Here is an 18833-nt window from a genome sequence, read left to right as displayed (position 1 = left end):
GGTGGCAAACAGGTGGCAAATAGGTGTTAAAATGGAGGAAAAAACCTTGGGAGAAACCATGCTTAGTCGGGGGGCCAGTTCTCCTCTGGCAAACAGTGCTTTGTTACGATTCAGGTAGCTATCAATAAATTGTAATAAATTTTATTACATAATCTTAAAAGGCAAAAAAATATATCCAATATTTTGAAAGCATTTCAAATCATTTGTTTCATAAATTTTGACAGTATAACATATCATGGATATGTTTTGAAATGGTTAAATGGTCCAAAAAAATAGTCACATTATGACCGCCATACAAATGAATGGGGGGAAAAAATACAGAACTTTTGCAGGGTACAACCTACAAATCAGCCAAAATGCAGAAAAAAGGCACACAGTAATGAAGGGAGTTATTTAAAAAATATATTGTAAAAATTGTGGAAACAAATGGATCATTATCATTAAAAATATAATCCAAAATATAAAAAAATATAAAATATTAATATTAAATAATATACACACACACACTCACTTACGCACAAGCGTGCACACTCACTCACGTTCGCACACAGTCACTTACACACTCACTTACACACAAGCATACGCACACACAGACACTCTCACACATTCGCACACACACTCAGTCACACTCACACACAGTCACACACACATGCGCACACACACGCTTGCACACACACTCTCTCTCGCACACACACTCACTTACACACAAGCGTGCACACACACAGACACACTCTCACACTCACATTCGCACACACAGTCACTTACACACCCACTCTCTCTCTCTCTCTCTCTCTCTCTCTCTCTCTCTCACACACACACACACACACACATATATAAAGTGGCTCAAAAATATTTAGGTCTGGTGACTGTGCACTGCAGGCCATGGGAGATGTTTAACTTCACTTTCATGTTCATTGTGTCACAAGTCTGTGTGTATTGGTGCTTATCATACTGATACACGGTAACACCTTTAGGGTACAATGGTTTGAGAATGGTTCGGTAGTCCTTGGTAGTGGCAGCAACAGTTGGGTGTTGAGCCTCTTTGGAGCTTCTCCACACCGTAACTCGCACAAATGTGGGAAAGACAGTGATGGTGGACTCATCAGAGAACAATAGATGTTTCACATTGTCCACACCCCAAGATTTGCACATGTGCTGTCAGTGAAGATTGGCCACCAGGCCGCCCATATATAGGCGTGAAACCTCCAACACTTATTTGCCAGTGTTTCAGTTTCACTTCAGTCAGTCCAACCCCTCTCTCTCTCTGTCTATATATATATATATATAGAATCAGACTGTCATGACAACTACCCTGCTGAAAAATCCAGCATAAACCAGCATGAATTCCATGTTGGTCCAGGCTGATTTTATCTGGTTAGAGCTGGTATAGTGCTAGTCTAGTTGGTGGACCAGCATAGTCATGCTGTTCTCAAGCAAAACTGAGCTGGTGTAACTGGTCCACCAGCACTCCCAATTCCTATGCTGGGGTCCAGCAACCAGCATCCCATGCTGGACCCAGCATGCAAAACGTATGTTATGCTGGTGACCAGCAATGTTGGGTTTTTCAGTACTGTAACGATTATGAAACCAGGAAACAAAAGGAAATTTCCACATGGTCTATATCTTAGCAACTATAAGGTGTGAGTCAGAAGTCCAATTACACAACTGGACATGATCCTAGAAACATTTCCCCAACTCCCCAACACCATATACATTTCCCGATGTGAGATCATGCAACAGGGATGGAAATGTTAACAGCTTTTTTAATACTTCAAGGCATATACAGAAAGTTACCTTCAAAATAAACCTACCCTGAGAAATATTCACTTAAGTAAAATGATGTGACAACTTGCCCCAGTTTCCTCTATAATGTCATAATATTTATTATTGCTATAGCCTAACTGAAAGCTATTATATAATGTTGGTGTTACCAGTGTTGTGTCATCTCACTTGCACAAAAACAGATTCAGTATTCTTTAAAATGAATAAAAACAGTGAGATGCATTAATATATTAATAATTAAATGTTAAATAATAATTAAATCTCACTTTATTAACCAATGTCTGTGCTGCTGGCCTTCAATGATCCAATTCAACCAGAAAAAAAAATGACTTTAGTTAAAAATCACATTTGTTTCTTTCTTTTCTTTCTTTCTAGGAGTGTTGTTGAACTTTCTTCTTCTGCATTTGTTTGAAAGGTTTGTTTAAGCTGCGCCCTCTACTGTACAGGCGCGAATTTGCATTTCCTTCAGCCTGAGGCTTATTCGTTTCACTTTTGGTATAAAGGGCCAAAACAATTGCCACTTTTGTTTTGTTTTGTTTTATTGTTTTTTCTTAAAAAACAAACAAACAAACAAACAAACAAACAAACAAACAAACAAACAAGAAAGCCCAGCCCAGGTGAGAGAAATTAACGCAAAAGTAACGCAACACGTTACTTTCCATAAAATTTAACCAAGTAATGCAATTAGTTACTTTTTTAGGGAGTAAAGCAATATTGTAATGCATTACTTTTAAAAGAAAATTTCCCCCAAACTGTCAGGATGTATGAAACACAATTAGTTACCAGAGATACAAAATAAAACTAACAATGAACCCAAAATTAAAAAGTTTAATTATTTAAGAATGAACTAAATTAATTATTATTCAAATCAAGTTTATGAGGCTCAAACCTACAACCAAAAGGTTACGCCACAACCAGAGAAGATGCTTCATAGCGCCCATTTGACTGCAGGTGGCGCTGTTTGTCAAGTTACATTTCAGTGCGATGTTCAAATAATTGTGCAAGAAGGTTTTCCTCTTCCTCCGATGTCACCCCTAGGCGGAGGCGTCAGTAGACGGGCAGCAGCAGCACCCTTCCCGGCCTCGAGCACCGTACGCTCCAGGGAAACGATCGCTATAGTGAACCACACGCGAAGCTCCTCCGACCTGTTCTTCTGAGGATATCAGCTCAAGTTTGACCGATATAGGTCGGGTGAAGCTGTGTGTTTTTCGTCAGAAAGGCGGCTTGTGTGTTGGCGGAGAGTGGAAAGACGGCATCCGGCCTCCGAGAAGCAGGCGAGGGCAGGGACTCGCGTCCAAACAACGTTTACCGTCTCTGGTAAGTGTGGCGTTTCGTTTCTTGTAACGATCATTTTCGCTTAAGCGGAAGATAGACTCGACGCTAATGCAATGTTTGTCACTTATGTTTAACAAACAAAACTGCCAGGTTTTGAGGAGTGTTTGGGTCGAGTAATGTGATTAAATGTTGTTTAATCGACGGTTGTTTTGTCAACACGAACTATATGTCGTGTTTAAATGTTGTTGTTGTTGGTTTAGCTATAAAAGGAAAGAAAACCCGTTGCTCAGAAGTGTTTATTTGAGCTTTGACTAGTACCGAATTCCACCACCTCGTTAAATAACAATCTTGACAGTCTTTGTAGATTTGTTTTTGTACTTCTGTTTTACGTTTGTCTTTCCGCAGATAGAGTCATAGTATTGAAATTCAGTTGTTGTGTTGAATAAACATTTATTAATAGCTGTTCATTTGAATCAGTTGTTATGCTTGTCAACAGACTAACGTACAAAGACTGATCGACAGTTGCCTCTTAACCCGTTTAATCCCATATTTGTCCACTTAAATTGAATTTTATTCCCTGGAAAAGTTTCCAAACGTTAGTGTACATGTTAGTTTAATTGGATATATTAGCATAATTGGATATATATATATATATTTGTGGGATTGGTAATCATCAATTACAAAGACTTTTACTTTATAATATAATTGTATCTAACATACCATTTTACAATGAATATTAATCAGTTACTTATTCAGAAAGGTAATTTGTGTTATCAGTGGTATGTTTACTTTATGATCATGATTTATATGAGAATTTCTAATATTAATAATGAATAACATACCATTTAAATATTATTGCATTTGTTTAATCTGTAATATGACATAAAAATGTTCATATAAAATGAAAACAATATGTATTTATACTTGACAATCTGTGTAAAATGCACTTAGACCCTTTAAACATCAATATTTAACATTATTAATCACTATTTTTAAACGGGTTAATAGTCAAACCACCGATTCGGTTGTCATCCACACATTCTCAAGGCAAACCACAGGTGACTTCATAACGCTGGGAAATGTGTTGATGGGTTTAATGAATCGTGAACATGGACAAATGTATTCCTGCCCTCCAGCAGAGCAGAGGGGGTTGCGTTAAAATACTTGAGTGTAGAGAACATCAGTGTGGTGCCAACTTCATATGCCCTCCGTTATGCCCGGGCTATTTATGCGAATGCAGCAGATGAAATCGTGCGTGCATTGAATGCCGCAAATGAGCAGACATGTATGCGTGGATATGAATACATGTGCCCTGTTTGGATGCAATTATGGGCTGCTGGCCAATTTAGGGGTTTGCCAGCCCATGGATGATGCCTATTTCTCAATCATGGGCTCTTGAGATGGAAATGAGGGTGCGTTCCACAGCCTGGCATGCAGCTGTTGCATGGATGACCCAAATTGAGGACTGTGGCTTGGCTGTTCTCAGTCTGGGGAGGCTGCATGTAATGTGACCCACATGGTGGTGATGATGATGATGATGAATGTTGGGTTGGGTATATAAGATATAGGCACGCCGTTGTTTCTCTATGTGCTCTAGTTGTGCTTTTGAAGATGATAGTGAATGTAACATGAGGACAATAGGTCCATGGCATGCCTCACCCAGATGAAGCTCATGATACAGTTTCACGTTGTGTTAGTGTGTTGTGACAGAGGAGCAGGGTTACATGGCCTTTGTCGCTTCTGGGTCCTTTGTACTTCACTGTCTTTATTGTGGTGGTGGATCATGCTGATTATGCATGGCCCTTAAAAAGGCGTCACGAAAAAAAGTGTCTCTCACTCTTGTTCTCGCTTTCCCACACACCCACGCGCACTTTACGCTTTTATTTTTGTCTTTTTAATAAACCGTTCTTCATACCCATATTTCATCCCTCCCTCTAGCTTCTTCAGTGTATGTGGTTGTGTAATGTGTTTGCTGATAGCGTGAAGTGTAAATGTCTTTTTGTACGGATGAGATGCTTTGTTGTTTGCTTGGTAATTGGGTGTTTTGGAATCTTCAAAACATCTTCAAAAAGTGTTCTAAGCTCTGAAAATCTGGAATGGAAGTGATACGATCCTTAGAAACTGGATACTGATGGTTTTTAGATTTGACGAACTGCTAGGCTAGTGTATTGAATTAGTGAACTGCTGGACTAGTGAACTAGATTTTTACATTTTTAGTAAAAGGCAGTTGCAGAACCTATTGATGTGATGTGCTAGGGTGTTGTTGATTGTTACCAGGGTGTTGCTAAGGGGTTGCTTGCTGGCCAAAGTTAAAAGTGTCCATTAAAAGTCTGGTCGCTCCTTCAAGTAGATCTGTGGGATTGTTTAGCCTATTTTATAGACCATCAGGTGAAAGATTTGAGGTCTGATTTCTTTAAAATATCATAGCACACCTAGCCGCATGATTTGAAGTATCATTGAGGTATCATGCAAACAAATCACATTCACCTGTGAACAGGGCTTGACATTAACTTTTTTGCTTACCAGCCATTGTGGCTAGTGTTTTGACGTCGATACTATGGGGAAAAACTGCCATATAGATATAGTGTCGTCAAAAGTACCGACTGATAGACACCTGCTTTCAAACGCTCCCGCTTTCAAATTCAAACACTTCCATGTGCTTTCAAACGCTCCTGTGCGAGCCGATCACGGACATATCTGATGAGCGCATGAACACAAAGGCCAATCAGTGGTGTTTACGAATCTGCTCAACAGCGCTCAAAGCGGCACATTTTTAAAATTTCAGTACCGACTTGGTATCGTGGTCGGTACTTTTGACAACACTATATAGGCCTAGATATTTTTTAAATTATCTCATAATTTGGCAGCAGGTATATTAGGCTGCTGTCACTTTATGACCTGACGAATGGATCCATTACACTGTTAAACATGCGTTTTCTTTCTCAATTGTTTGTCCACTTAAAACATAATTGACTGTGTTTACGTGAATACTCGCCAAAACTGGCATTTTGACATTATTTTGTGTGTATTTGACTGTTTAAGCACAATAATTAGCAAAAAAGAACTCAGTTTAGTACTGAGAGGTGGCTTTATGTGTGCGCACTTTGGGTGTGAGCACAAAATCTACGGGAATAAGTAAAGGTATGCACAATACGCTCACCGACAGGTTGGGCTGTGATCTGGGGAAAATCACCAGGTGATCGGCGCTCGCCAATCTTTATGTGTGAACTACTCAATGACGCATCAAAGAGGCTCACTGACGCGTCGCCGACACCTCGCAGATGCCAGACAAATATCTAGCATGCTAAATATCTGTAGCTGTCGGCCGACTCGATATCCTGTGGCGTCACGTGTCGCGACGCAACAGCCAATGAAATATACACTGATGTCTATGGAAGCAGCAATAACAATCCATTCAAATATAATTTGCCGACGTTTATTCATATCAGATACACATTGTGTAAGTAACTATAAAGCTCACTCTATTCTTCTCCCAGTTCGCCGGCCACATGTATTTTGGGACAAATGGATGAATTCACGTTATGTATTAAGATCAAGGTCATTGTATAGGTTTTTAAATGACAAAACACTCACTTGCACATATTTGAAAATCGGAATATCAGATAGTTGATGACATGGTGAGAAAAGCAATACATCTGGCCGCGGTGTGTCACGTGACAAGCATGACGCGTCGTCATGGAAGCAATAAAGGGAAACGTTCTAAAATAACAGTCGCCTTAACTCTGGGAGGTCAGCCAAAATGTTTTAAACTTATGTGTGAAAGGGTTATTTTAATTTTAATTAAATTTAATTCAAAATTTTATCTAATTTCCTCCCAACATCCATTTTCAAATAAAGTCGTTGGGTGACAGAGTTGTCGTCAGCTCGTGTAGCGTGTAACCTTCTGTTGCCGATCATTTACGTAGTGTCACGTAGTGTGAACGCCACAACGACTTCAAGACTCCACAGCAAGTCATGTAGTCTGAACAGCACAGCGATCTGCCGACGTTTAAAGTCCTGTAATGTAAACTTGGCTTAATAGTCATCATGAAGAAACTAGTCTTGAGAGAAGCCATTGGGCTTCTTTTTTCCATTTATCTTTTCCATTTTATTTTTTAACATTAGATATTCTGCTTTTCCCGGCAGATGTAGTAGTAGTAGTAGTAGTAGTAGTAGTAGTAAGAGTCACCAATACTCAATCCGTCTCACTGAAATAAACGTAAAGGGTTTGTGGGAAAGAGACACAATGCAAGAAACAAATTGAGTGTAAAAGTGAGAAAATTAAGTAGGCAGTGTGTTTCATAATCTAGATTTATGCATTGATTTGATGATCTGGTGTTTTTACAGAGCGATTGTTCATGCTTTCTTGTGTCTTTGTGGGTAAGTTGTAAGTGAGACGGAGGAAACACATTGTTGCAGGCATTAATGTAACTTGACCTGTACATAGCTGATCGCATTGAGGCAGTGGGTTGTTATGTGAGAACCAATGTCTCTTGTTCTCTTTGCAGTGGGGTTCTTGTACATTCAGTAGGTCAAGGACATGATGGGATACCGTTAATTTGTTGAAGAACAGCTGATGCTCTGCATACAGTACAGACATCTCTGCACACCCACTTGCTTCCTCCCACCACAAACTTTTTATACAAGCCTAGTCACACGAACCAGATACAGAAGTCAGCGGTGTTTCATGTGTTGGTCTCTGCTCTGGTCTTTGTTCTTGATGAGACTATCTTTCTCATGTAAGCCACCCAGAACATTGTCCACTATCTTCCGGATTGCTTCTGAAATGGTTTTTGGTTGCCTGAACGACTAGTTGACAAATTGGATTTGGTAACACTTTATTTTAAGGTACACATTACTACATGTACTATATTAATAACAGTAAATTACGCATAATTATAAGTAACGACCATTGTGACCCGTCATAATATAATATATACATATACATAATGTATATATTATTCATGTGATTTTTAAAAAAAATCGTTGACCTTTGTGACCCATTCATAGTCGTTTCTTTAATGTAAGTGGCATTCTGTTTTTTTTTTTTCTATTGTATTGTTAATTAATAATCTATTTTTGGCACAGGTGTAAACAATTTAAGACTGAGATGAAAGCTGTTTTTCAGCTCATGTTTTTTCCCCATGCTAAATGTAGTTCACATTCTTGAAGTGGTTCACACATTTTGGACCCTGTTAGTAATGTTTAAACTTCTAGAAAGGGCATGTTGCTATTGGCAACCAGAACTCTCTCCATTTTTCTCTTCCTCATTGTGCTGCTCTGGTTCTCTCTCTAATTCTCATTCTCAAGGTTGTGACCCAGATCAGGTGCCATCACATTTTCTGTATTGAGAGTGATTGTTCCAGTTGTGATTTACACTTTTTTTTTTTTGCTGTTGTTCAGCATTTATATCATTGATCATACTTGGTGAGCACAGATTGTTCAGAACCTTCTCTTCTGGCTTCCTTGAAGAGGAAGTGGCGAACCTCACAGGAAATGACCTAATTATAGAGTTCATGCATGTCTTTCTCGTCACTGTAATGACATCATATTGCTGTCATGTTGTGCTGCTGATTGCGATTCAGGACTCTGTGACTGACATTAAGCTTTTGCCAAGTCATGCGGAAACTTATTCTCCAAACAGTTCTGTAAACTGCCATTGGCTATTCGAACAATGTGAACCTTTCAGGAAGAACAACCAGTTACCGAACACAGGAAGAGAGGTGTGTAATACAGGACCTAAGTGAGGGCAAACTCTGTTGTTGTGTGATCTGAGTGTTATGAGAGGAAAACTGTTGCCTGTAGCCCTGGACCCGGCACCCCTCACAATGAAAGATATTTCAGACATGCAAGGAATGTGTGTGTGTGTGCCTGTGTTTGTCTGTGTGTTTATTTGTGTGCTTGTCATTTCCCTCAATCCCTTGTTTGGTTTCCAGAACTAGACTATTAACTAAAGATAGATCACTAATCAATTTGACTCATATTTTTAACTGATTTAATTGGTTATTACAGATAATATACAGATAAAGGACATTTTTTTGGTATGTGTCCAAATAATATTTTGATGATGGGTCGATACTAGTGTTGTCAAAAGTACCGACTTCGGGGCAAATGCTGGTATTGTCACAATTTTTTAAATTTCAGTACTGACTTGGTAACGAAGTCGGTACTTTTGACAACACTAGTTGATACTAATACTACTGCTAATTAATAACTCCATTACAATTTGTATCTGTCATTTGGTCATTTAAAGGAACACTCCACTTTTTTTGAAAATAGGCTCATTTTCCAACTCCCCTTGAGTTAAACAGTTGAGTTTTACTATTTTCGAATCCATTCAGCCAATCTCTGGGTCTGGCGGAACCACTTTTAGCATAGCTTAGCATAGTTCATTGAATCTGATTAGACCGTTAGCATCTTGCACAAAAATGACCAAAGAGTTTCGCTATTTTTCCTATTTAAAACTTGACTCTTCTGTAGTTACATCGTGTACTAAGACCGACGGAAAATGAAAAGTTGCAATTTTCTGGGCCGATATGGCTAGGAACTATACTCTCATTCCGGCGTAATAATCAAGGAACTTTGCTGTCGTACCATGGGTGCAGCAGGCGCAATGATATTACGCAGCACCTGTGACCCCCTGCTTGCACAGGGAGCGTGCCTTGCAACCATGGAGACATTTGTGAGAGTCACTGCGTAATATCATTGCGCCTGCTGAGCCTATTTTCAAAAAAAGTGGAGTGTTCCTTTAAAAAGAAAAAAAGAGTAGCTATTAGAGCTACATGATTCTTGATAAATTGAGAATCAAACGGATCACGATTCTCCCACGATTCTGAACAGACAACTAAACAAAAAATAACATAACATTTACTAGAGGTTCTGACAAAATGTTAATTGCTGCAGTCTATTTAAAATGTTTAATTGATCTAAATGAATTATTAAAAAAAAAAAAAAAGTTTGAATGAATGATTCAATGACTCACTCATAAATACTTCACTAGTTTCATTACTGGATGAACAGTGTTTTTGAACAAATCTCTTGAATGAATGATTCAATGACAAATACATTTTTTAACAGTCACTTGTCGCCACCTAGTGGTGTAACGATGTAATCCATACAATCGGTATTTGAAGCGTCAAGTCATTTTCAAAAATTAATGCTCTATTTTGATCGCTTCCGTAGACATCAGTGTTTATATCTGAACTATAAACTTTTATCCCAGTACTTGTGTGATAATTTGAGTTTATGTAACACAGAAATAATGATACTGTGTGGTTGAAAAAGCTGTTTGTGAAGCTGTTTTATACCTGTAGCCTACATGACAACTGCTTTCTCTGGGTCTGCAGCAGCACCAAGACATATTTGAATGTTCCGGTGTGATTTTATCAAAGGTTTAATAGACACAGGAGAATCAATGTCATTTAGGAATGAGATCGCGTGGGTGTTTGAATTGAGTTTGCGATCTTTTAACAATAATCGCGCACCTCTAATGAGTGTATTGGTCATGTTTATAACTCAGTTCTTGAAACTAATGCATGATGCTAGCAATAGCAAGGGCATGGGATCACATTGAATGCACTGTAAGTCGTTTTGGGTAAAGTTGTCTGCCCATGAAAATGTAGTGTAAATGTACCAGTACATTTAGCATGTAATGTGAGTGTATGTTTCTTGTCTGTGTGTGTTAGCCTGTTCCTGGTTCTGCTCTCTCTCTCTCAACATACTGAAAGGTTTCTTTGTATAGTGCCGCACTGAGCCAGACTGCTTCTACATCCCACAAATACACACACACACAAAATTCCTACAGTACCATCTAGTGCCCATCTCACATTCGGTCCAACTGTGCTACATTTGCTCTCTGCACCATATAGTGGCCTACTTTCCTCTGTGATCATCGCTTTGACACCATTTGTGCCATATGTGTCAGTCTGTATGTGTGTTGTGCTCTGATTGGTTGATAATCTCTTTGGATCTGCATCAGGCTTTCACACAGGACACAGGGCTGCTGGCTGATATGTAACATTGCTAACATTGTTCTACATTACAAAGAAATACTAAACCATAATAATTAGGGATGCACTATAAATCAGCTACCATATCGGTATCGGCCGATATATGTTCATTTTTAATGTTATCGTTATCAGCCCGGTAAAAGAACTTGGTCGATATAATAAAGCAGATAAATAATGGATTATTTCCTTCAGCTGAGACACTTCAGATGCGCACTGTTCACCATGATGGTTTTGAATTGCTTGAAATATGATTGGAGTCACTTCAAAAAGGAAAATACAGTTAAGTGCAACATGTGCAGCGCAAGTCTGTTATATAGGCTACATAAAATTATAATGAGAGCATTATAATTGTGTGCTTGGGACATGAGCAAGACTTCCACTGACTGTTTACAGCTTAACGGAAGTTACACCCATAATTCACGCAAAGTGTCATGGGGCGTGGGAATAAGGTGGATAGACATGTAGAATGTCCGTGAGGCAAGTAGGCCTATATGCTTGTATGAGTTTCGGTTGATTTTTGTGACGCACTCCAGAAAGAAGTTCACGGCGATCGAGATGGCAGAAAGCGCATCTTTATTTTACAAAAGCACAAGTTTTGTTGTTATTGTGAGTGTAAACAAGTAAAAATAGACCCTTAAGTTTCAAATCATGTATTACTCTTATCTGTATGACCAAAAAATTTATTTTAAGTTCTTTTCACTGTTATGAGGAGAAGAGGCAAGTGATCTCCACATTAATGCTAGGATATGTGCCAAATTACTAGCGCACATTTATCTAGGTTAACATTAGAGCAAGCGGCCATGTAAAGTGGCTAATGTTAGGCCACTATTAACATAAGCTATATTTGAGGTCGATGAATGATAGACGAATGTTTGGATTTCCTGCCCGACATACTTTAATTACCACATTGACCAGCCATGTTAACAACGTGTCTGTCATGGACTACATGACTTCGCTACTTCCTGTGGAGTTTTTTTTTCTGCGACTAATTAAGATTTGGTTGACTAAGCCTTTTCTCGTCGACTAACGTTTTAGTCAACTATTAGGAGGCAGCCATAGTAAGGAGGACCCTGGCTCACTACACATCGGGACACTGAGTCTATTTCCGGTGAAATGACAGTGTGCTCATTGTACAACATCACTACTGGTATTTATGAACTACAGCAGAATATCTTTCTGATATTATTTTTTAAATGTTATTTAAAGTACAATATGATAAATACTTTGCTTGTTACATATATGCAACATTTCAACCGTAAATAAATTACAAATGCTAGCTTGTTCATTACCTGTCTAGCGATGTATGTTTCTGCTGAAATATAATTAAATGGTTTGTATTTTTAAAAAAAAACATCTGTCGTGTCGTTATGTGTAGTGTGTTGGCTCACATGATTTGTTTTGTACTTTGGCACTTCTAGTAAGGGAACATAGGGAGCATCGATGCTCCCTGGCATTTTTTAGGGAGCGAACGTTTCAGTGCAGTGGTAGGATTTTGCGAGTGAGACAACGCTTAAAATGGCCGACTCCCTGATCAGTGTCCCCTGACTACTGAACTAGGGAGCTGATTGAGCTTTGTGTAGTACTGCATGACAACTTGTGCAATAACTGGTGGGAAAATTTCCGTCTCCACTTCCCGTGAAGTGATATTTTGATGTACACTTGTTTTCAATGCTGTTTGCGATGGCTTTGGACTGATAATTGTAGTTGTTCTAGGGAGTAATTTTATTTATTTATTTTAAATTAATTTTAACTATTTAAATTGCAGTGCAGTTTTGCGATTCATTCGAGATACACCGATCAGGCATAACACTATGAGCACTGACAGGTGAAGTGAATAACACTGAATATCTCTTCATCACGGCACCTGTTAGTGGGTGGGATATATTAAGCAGCAAGTGAACATTTTGTCCTCAAAGTTGATGTGTTAGAAGCAGGAAAAATGGGCAAGCGTAAGGATTTGAGCGAGTTTGACAAGGGCCAAATTGTGATGGCTAGACGACTGGGTCAGAGCATCTCCAAAACTGTAGCTCTTGTGGGGTGTTCCCGGTCTGCAGTGATCAGTATCTATCAAAAGTGGTCCAATTTTTTTTATTATTGGATTGTAGTAAGTAGTTTAACTTGTACTACTTTACGTTATAAATAGCTTGTAGATTGGGGAAGCATTGCTACATGCACAGACATCAGATGAACGATTTCAAAGTCATTTTTTTTCGACATCTTGCACCATGAATGTGCCATTTTTAAGCCACCGTGTTATAAAAAGTTCAGCTTTGAAAAATGCGTCTGGAGACCCCTGTGCTCTGTTTCATTCTAGCTGTTTTGGAGCGCAAGAACGCGTCCTGTGAACGGCCCCCTAAGGATGCGGTTCCAAAAACTGTCTGTGCAACTCAGACTGAGTGAGAGTGTGTCTTGTGAGACTTCTTTCATCCTTCTACCTTTTAAAATATTTATGGCAAGGCACATCGATAGGGAACAGACACTTTGGTGTCACTCACGTTCGACTGAACGAGCGTCTGTGTGTGTGTGTGTGTGTGTGTGTGTGTGTGTGTGTTGCCCACAGTGATCTCATTGCCTCTCGCATGGTGTTTACATTCCAGGGTCTCTAAGCGACAGCTGAGCGTCACAGATCTCTGCACTCGTCTATTTTTTTCTCATTTTCTGCAGTGAAGCACACTTTGTACTTGTGAATAGAGGTTGATAATGTTACCTGAGTTTGTCATCTGTGAGTCGGAGTTCATTTTTTTACTGTTATGAATGATTGTGCACCATCTGTGATCTCATACGTCTCATGTTTAAATAAAGAAAATACACTATTTTAAATATGTGTAAAAAGGAATGTTCTGGTTTTTAATACTATATTCTGACATGCTGTCACAGAAAGTAAAGTCTATGAGGCTAGGAAGTGCTTATATTGATTTTAATTTTATTTTATATTGATTTTATTTGTCCACAACGCTACAGAGGACAAGTGATTTGGAGAATAGATAGATAATTCTATACTGTGTTAGTTTAGCATCATTGAGGTATTATAATTTGTATTAATATTTTGAATATTTCTATTTTTCTATTTTCTGCTTTCATTTTAGTTGGTAATTTGGTTGTTTTTTGGTAATTTTTTTTTTTTTTTAATATTTTATTTTATTTCAGTTAAAGTTTATTTAAATTCAAGTGAATTTTAATGGTTTTAGTTTCAGATTTAGTTAATTATAATGACCTTGATTCTTTTTTTTTATAGAAAATTTGCTATTTGAGTTGCAAAGAAAAAAAAACTGTTTAGATGGATAAACTTATAAAATGTATTTGTTTTATTTTCTTTGAAAAAAAAAAAAAAAAAAAAAAGCATGCTTACCTTGTGGTAAACCTGAAAAAATGCATCCTTTTAATTTCCCCCTCCCATTTTTAATATCTCAATCCCATAATTCCCTCTTTGCGCAAAAGCATATTCCGTTTACCCTGGGCTGTCCTCACAGTTTCTTTCAGATGTGATCGATCACACTAGTTCATTTTTGTTTTATTCCCCAGGTCTTGAGTGATTTAGCTGATGTCTAGAAATATCTGTGCACATGATCTGTCATGGGAACAGATAGGGCCGTGGGGGTTTTATCACGGCGCTGTGTTGTCCAGAGTCAAAGGACCCTTAGTGTGCAACACAAGGTAGACAGCCTCAGATTTGTGGTTTGTGGAGATATCTTTAAGGTGTGAATACCGGTTAGCATTGAGTCAAAAGCTAGTAGTTAGCACTGTGGTTTGTAAAGTAGGCTGTTGTACTGGGTAAAGAGTAGGTCAGTGGATATAGACCAACCCCCCCATTAGTGGGTCAGTGTGGGTCACTTTTTGACAATGCATTTCCTATTGAGGAAGTTGAGGTGTGTCATTGAAGCTCTTTTTTTTATAGCACAGCTTGTTAAAGCCATTATTTGTTATGCATTTGGAGCTTTGCTTGTCATTTTAGAGAGAATTAGATTGGGCTTATTTAGTATACGTGGAAACTTGAATATGCAAATTAGTCCCCGCCTCCACTCAATCACTCAGACTACCTGATCCACTGGGTCAACTGTAGTAAACACTACACAGTGGCAAGTGGAAATATTGGTTTAATTCAGCTGTATATGTTTGAACCATAATCTGATTCAGAAGAAGAGTAAGAGTGAATTATACAGGGTCGTCTACATGTCGATGTATCAGAATCATAATGCGTTTTATGTATTGCTCTCTACAACATTGGACACATAATGGTAATTGATATGATTAGCCTTTAGCTTGACTACGTTATCAGTCAGCTAGTAATGTGTTGCTAATGTTACACAAACTATGTTCCGGTTCACCATTTCAGAGTCAGACAGCTGCCTTCTAAAAATCAGCATCCTTAACGCTTTGAACATTATAGAAAGTCAGTGAAAAAAAGCCCCGCTCACACATTGACTGGGATTGGTTACATATCTGTGACGGTAGGAAATAGTGGTGGTTTCAGACCACGTTTTTGAGGCTACACTGCAGTTTTAAGGAGAAAATACTCAGCAATGGTGTTGACTGATGAATTTGCATTAAAAACACCACACAAAACATATAAACAACATTAAGAACTTGATTTTCACCACAGGGGGTCTTTAAACTTTCTTGACTTACATTAGATATAGCTACATGTGGTCTAAAAGCTAAGTAAGCACAAATACATAGTGAAAAAAAACGTCATGAATATCACCATTTTTTTTTTCTTTTGGTCATATTCAAAGCAGAATAAAATCTGTAAAAATGTTAATATGTAATAAAGCGATGCAAATCAAATTTCTAGTACTAAAATTACTAATACTGAAATAAGATTAATTAAATGATTAATGGTGCGACGGTTTCTATGCAGAAGTTTATTGGTCTGTTTATTTAAATACGTTATTTGAGTTTGCCAACTAAACCGGTTTGTTATTGACAGTGTGGAAAACACGCACACGCTTTCTGGTTATTATCTGAGAGCAGGAGAAAGTAGGGAATGATTAACTTTGAGTCAGATGGGCGTTAAACTCCCTGTCCAAAGTTTGGGTAGGTTACATCACACTCTAAAACCAGCTAGCGCATTGCGGTGCACCATTCCACATAAACCGACCTACTTTTATTCCCACATGTGCTGATTTTTCCCAGTTCCTTAATATATTTATAGCATCAAACCAATATGTGTAGGTGTGTTTTTTTGTTTTTTTTCTCCAGCTTTATATTTATTTATAGTTGCATATTATTTTTATCCTCCAGAACATCGGGTCTAAGGATGTTGCGAAATCGTTGTGGCAGTACATAACAATACCCAGAGGGCCAAGACGTCTCACCACATGCTTTTGTTGCCCCTGTTGTGATATTTGTTTGTGATTCTGCTCTGGAATGCCACTCACCTGCTGTGGGGACAATGACAGGAAGTTTGCGGTCGACATGGCTACACGCCGTTAAAGAGGATCGTGGGATTAGCAGTCTCCTGCCAGTCAGGTGTTAGGACGGTCAGCCACAGATAAACTGCCGCCCCATATCTGGAGTTGCTCAATATCAGCTGAAAGCTCCGTCGAAGTGCCAGATGTGCACTTCCTGTTGCAGTGATGTTGATTTTGGCCTCTGTGTCTTTAAGTGTATTTTGTTGAAATGTTTGTGGCTGAAGCTGGGCTGATGGAGTGGTGAAGTGACACATCTGGGTGATGGAGGGAAGCTGGCCTGTGCTACAGGCTAAAAATATAAGGCTAAGTGGAGTAACGGAGCATCTCTCAGGCGGAGAGAGAGACTGAATGTGGGACATTGCAGATGCTTCTGGGACATGAAGGGACGGATGTTCTTATTCATTGACCTGTTAGTACTCACCCTCCTTAAACTACTTCCTCTCTCACCAGTTTAATAACCAAAAGTACCATGTTAGTACTATTACAGCACAATATGATACACATGACGTTTAAATGTGACGATTCAATTAATTTTTTTTTGTCCAGTAAATTGCCTTATAATTCATATAAGAGTTTCTGCTTATTAGATGACCTGCATTTGGATATATGAATCCACACATAAGTACATTTAAAAATGTAAAGGATCAATAGCCATGCAATATTGTGAGGAAAAACCATAGCTGTGTATTGATTTATCATGCTTTGTTTGGACACATATCTTGGTAAATGTGCACTAGCTTACACACAGCACAAAGGAGCTTGAGTTCAAACTTAGAATGGAGGAAAAAAAAGAACAAACAAATTACAAACTATAGCACAAATAAATACAATAGAATCAAGATACAAATGAAATAAACAGTGCTTTAAGTTTTTCAATTAGGTCTAACAGTAGTATTCAGGTACAGAAATACTACAGAAATTGTTAAGTAATCTATTGTAAAATAACACTGTGTTACGTCTCCCTATTAATGTTGTTTAGAGTATGTAAAAGAGTAAGTAACAAGTGTTAAAGTTAAAAAAATAAAATAAAATAAACGGGTTCAGTTACTGATAACTTGTGTGATGAATCAGGCAGAGACAGATTGGAATTAAAGCTTTTTAGTATCTCATCTTGAAGAAAATACACCCAATGGTTTTTACAAGAAAACAGTGAGTCCAGAAATAAATATTTACAGAATTATGTACAAATAATAAACAAAACACGGAACACAGGAGTGAGGGACAAAGAGCGGCGCTAAATCAAAGAAATCAACAAAACAAAACATACTAACTTACACCATTTAAAGTATTAAACTAACAAAGAAATAAAGCACGAAGTTAAACAAATCTTGCACAACAAATCGCCAACTAAACTATACTAACTAACAAACATAAATACATGGGGGAGCATCCGCTCCTTACCTGGTGTGTATAAACAAACTCAATCTCTAATGTGTTGCATTGTGTAGGTCACGTGACGTACTAACTATTCCTTCTCTCTGAGTCCGGGAAGATCTTTTGAATGAACCGAGTCACAACCAAAATAAACACAAGCTTAGAGAAATAAAGTAACAAAGAAAAAAAAAACTAATAAAAAATGGTAACACTTTATTTTACAGTGTCATTGTTACATATGTTACATGTAGTTACTGTAGTAATAACTATAAATTATGCATAATTACATGCAACTAACCCTAAACCAAACCAAACCCTAATCCTAACCCTATAGTAAGTACATGAAGTTACTTAATATTACTCAGTACTTAAATGTATAGTTAGTGTAACAAAGACACCTTAAAATAAAGTGTAACCGAAAAAAACTATCGAGGACGCTAGCAACAAACGAGAGAAAACACGCGCCTCTCTCCTCTCATCACTTCCGGGTCTTTATACGAAGAAGGCGAGTTCGGATTGGTTCCTTAGGGGAGGTGTCGACCCATTGAATAATGATGATTGATGTGCTAGCCAACCAATCGTGAACCTAAGAATTATGACAGTCAATAATGAAAGAAAGGAGAAAGAAACAACCAAAATACACAGCAAACGTAACACTGGATAGTCTTCATTATAAAAATTAAATACAGAATAATACTTACAATTACAGTTACAGAAGTTATTCAGTCAAGAGCAGTAAGTGATTTCTCTTTTTTTGGTTTTTGCTTTACATTAATGACAGAGACAGCAGCTGGTTTATTAGGCTGCTGTCACTTTAAGAGCGAATGCACGGATCCAATATACTGTTACACATGCGTTTTCTTTCCCAGCTGTTTCATTCACTTTAGACATAACCAACTGTGTTTACATGAATACTCATTTTGACAGAATTTTATGTGTATTTGACTGTTGAAGCCGCAGCCGTAATAAGCCGCAGAAAAGA

At 38.1% G+C, this 18833-nt stretch overlaps 1 protein-coding gene across 1 annotated transcript in view; it reads left to right on the top strand.

The window, feature by feature from the left end:
- Window positions 1–2795: 2795 nt before the first annotated feature.
- Window positions 2796–18833, top strand: part of cdk17 (cyclin-dependent kinase 17) — a 54560-nt gene continuing 38522 nt past the window's right edge. The window contains exon 1 of the mRNA XM_051892429.1: window positions 2796–3099. The gene's annotated coding sequence lies outside the window, so the exon portion shown is untranslated. The remainder of the gene's footprint in view (window positions 3100–18833) is intronic.

This window comes from Ctenopharyngodon idella, chromosome 4 (genome assembly GCF_019924925.1).
Source record: "Ctenopharyngodon idella isolate HZGC_01 chromosome 4, HZGC01, whole genome shotgun sequence".
Classification (NCBI taxonomy): domain Eukaryota; kingdom Metazoa; phylum Chordata; class Actinopteri; order Cypriniformes; family Xenocyprididae; genus Ctenopharyngodon; species Ctenopharyngodon idella.
This window is presented reverse-complemented; position numbering and strand designations above follow the sequence as displayed.